Source organism: Rutidosis leptorrhynchoides, chromosome 1, assembly GCF_046630445.1.
Source record: "Rutidosis leptorrhynchoides isolate AG116_Rl617_1_P2 chromosome 1, CSIRO_AGI_Rlap_v1, whole genome shotgun sequence".
NCBI lineage: Eukaryota > Viridiplantae > Streptophyta > Magnoliopsida > Asterales > Asteraceae > Rutidosis > Rutidosis leptorrhynchoides.
The window spans coordinates 53878865-53882146 of record NC_092333.1 but is presented as its reverse complement, the minus strand read 5'-3'; the positions used below and the strand labels follow the sequence as shown (position 1 = coordinate 53882146).

The 3282-nt window shown below is 36.2% G+C and overlaps 1 non-coding gene across 1 annotated transcript; it reads left to right on the top strand.

Moving 5' to 3' along the window:
* Positions 1 to 2681: 2681 nt before the first annotated feature.
* Positions 2682 to 2788, top strand: LOC139887114 (small nucleolar RNA R71). The gene has a single exon (XR_011772959.1). It is a non-coding gene; the product is annotated as a small nucleolar RNA R71 (small nucleolar RNA).
* Positions 2789 to 3282: the final 494 nt, after the last annotated feature.

Below are 3282 nucleotides of genomic sequence, written 5' to 3'. Positions count from 1 at the left end.
ATTCGTTCAAGATTAACTAGACATGTTTCAAAAGTATCAGCGAAGACTGAAAAGTCATCCATGAAAACTTCCATTCATTCTTCTATCATGTCGTGAAAAATCGCCATCATGCACCTTTGAAAGGTTGCGGGGGCATTGCAAAGTCCAAATGGTATGCGTTTGTAAGAAAAAGTACCATAAGGGCACGTGGAGGTGGTTTTCTCTTGGTCTTCGGGTGCGATTGAAATTTGAAAGTATCCGGAGAAACCGTCAAGAAAACAATAGTAACTGTTTCCGGCTAATATTTCCAACATTTGATCAATGAAAGGTAGGAGAAAGTGATTTTTCTGGTGGCGTCATTTAATTTTCTATAATCGATACAAACATGCCATCCTGTTACAGTCCTAGTAGGAATAAGATCATCTTTTTCATTTGTAATGACAGTCATGCCACCCTTCTTAGGTACACATTGAACTGGGCTTACCCATGGACTATCAGAGATTGGATAAATTAAACCTGCATCGAGCAGTTTAATAATTTCTTTCTTAACAACATCTTGCATATTAGGATTTAGTCTTCGTTGCCGTTGCACATATGTTTTATGACCTTCTTCCATAAGGATTTTATATGTGCAATATGAAGGACTTATACCTTTAATGTCATGAATCTTTCATCCAATAGTTAGTTTATGAGCTTTTAGCACAGAAATGAGTTGAGATTTTTCATTTTCCGTAAGAGAAGATGATATTATTACAGGTAATTCAGATTCACCATGTAAATAAGCGTATTCCAAATGGTTTGGAAGTGGCTTTAACTCTAATATCGGTGGTTCTTCTATCGATGATTTGTATCGATATCTGTCTTCCTCTTTTAGCATTTGAAGTTCTTCTGTTGTTGGTTCGTATTCATTAGCCATGAGTGTGGCTAACATTTCAGCTTCATCAATTGGTTCAGTTCCTTCTCCTAAAGAACATTCTCCTGTTCCTTGTAATTCTGAAAATTCTTGTAACAATTCTGCATGTAAATCTATAGTTTGAATATAATAGCATGTATCATCTGCAGATTGCGGTTGTTGCAGGGCTCTATCAACAGAAAAGGTAACACTCACGTACTCTATACTTAGGGTCAGTTTCTTAACAAACACGTCTATTATTGCTTTAGCCGTGTTTAAGAATGGTCTTTCTAATATGAGAGGAACTCGAGAATCTTCTTCCATGTCCAGAATAACGAAGTCTACTGGAAATACTAAAGTACCAACTTTAACTAGCATGTTCTCCATTATCCCTCTAGGATATTTTACTGATCGATTGGCTAGTTGTATGCTTATTCGTGTTGGTTTCAATTCTCCGAGGTCTAGTTTAGCGTATAGTGAATACGGCATTAAATTTATACTAGCACCTAAGTCTGCCAATGCTTCTATTGAACTAAGACTACCCAGAAAACATGGAATTGTGAAACTTCCTGGATCTGATAATTTTTCTGGTAGCTTATTCAACAGCACTGCAGAACAATTAGCATTCATTGTAACAGCTGAGAGTTCTTCCATTTTCTTTCTATTTGTGATTAGATCTTTTAGGAATTTAGCATATCTTAGCATTCCTGAAATCACATCAATGAAAGGAAGATTGACATTTATTTGTTTAAACATATCCAAAAATTTGGATTGCTCGGCTTCAAATCTTTCTTTTCTCATTTTACTCGGGTAAAGAAGCGGTGGTTGGTATGGTATAACTTAAGGCTTTGCCTTAACTGTGTTATCTTCATTAACCTTTTCAACTACCGGTTCTTTTTCCTTATCTTGCTCAGGTTGTGGTGCCTGTGTAGTAGGAATAGCGTCATCAGAAATTACAGGTATTTCAGGTGGTTTAAGTGTAATACCACTTCTTGTGGTAATGGCTTTAGCTGTTTCATTTCGGGGGTTAACATTTGTATCGCTAGGTAGACTCCTCGGTTTTCTTTCACCTATCAACCTTGCTAGGTTGCTCACTTCTTGTTCCAGATTTTGGATAGAAGCTTGTTGATTTCTAAATGCTTGAGCATTTTGTTCATTAGTTTGTTTCTGAGATGTGAAAAATTGAGTTTGAGATTCAACTAGCTCCGACATCATATCTTCTAAATTTAGCTTTTTATCATCGATTTATGGTGGTTTATTTGGAAAAATAGGTCTTTGCTTATTGTAAGTATTATTAGATACTTGTTGATTACTAGGACCTTGTTGGTTATTGTATGAAACATTTCGGTTATAATTCTGATTTTGATTGTAGTTTGGTCTTGGCGGTTGATAATTATTCTGATAATTATTTCCAGGCCTTTGGTTCATATATGAAACATTTTCTCTTTGTTCCATTGTTTGTTCAATACTGAGACAATCTTTTGTCAAATGTGGTCCTCCACACTGCTCACAACTAATTCGTATAGCGTGAATATCTTTAGTCATATTTTCCATTTGTCTCTCGAAAGCATCTAACTTTGCGAAAATGGAATCAAAGTCAGGGCTAGAATTGGCTCTAGCCGCTTTAGATGATCTGAAGATGTCTTTTTCTTGATGCCACTCATGTGAGTGGGAGGCTGTGTTATCAATAATTTTGTAAGCTTCAGTTGCGGTTTTCTTCATAATGGAACCACCAGCTGCTATGTCGATGTCTTTTCGTGTAGTAATGTCGCATCCTTGGTAGAATATTTATACTATTTGATAAGTTTCTAAACCATGTTGAGGACATCCTCTTAACAAATTTCCAAATCTTGTCCACGCTTCATATAAAGTTTCATTTGGCTTTTGTGTGAACGTAACTATTTCTCCTGGAAGTCTCACGGCTTTAGATGCCAAAAAGAATCTTTTAAGAAATTTCTCGACTAAAACATCACATGTATCAATCGCCCCTTCAGGTAACGATTCTAACCAATCTTTGACTTCTCCCTTTAAAGTCCAGGGAAATAACATAAGATAGATCTGTTCATCCTCAACTTCTCTGATTTTAAATAAAGTACAAATCCTATTAAAGGTTCAAAGATGTTCGTTTGGATCTTCCTTCGGTGTACCACTAAATTGGCATTGATTAGTTACCATGTGTAGGATTTGTCCTTTGATTTCATAATCTGGCGCATTAATGTCTGGTTGAGTAATTGTGTGACCTTGGCCAGTGCGTGTAGCTCTCATTCGATCTTCCAAACTTAGAGGTTCCTGATTTTTCATGATTGAATTTGTTGAATCTGAATCACTAGAGGATTCTGATTTAATGGTTTCTTCCTCGACAATCTCTGGTTGTATGAATTGCGGTTCAGGAGGAATGATTAGTGGTTCAG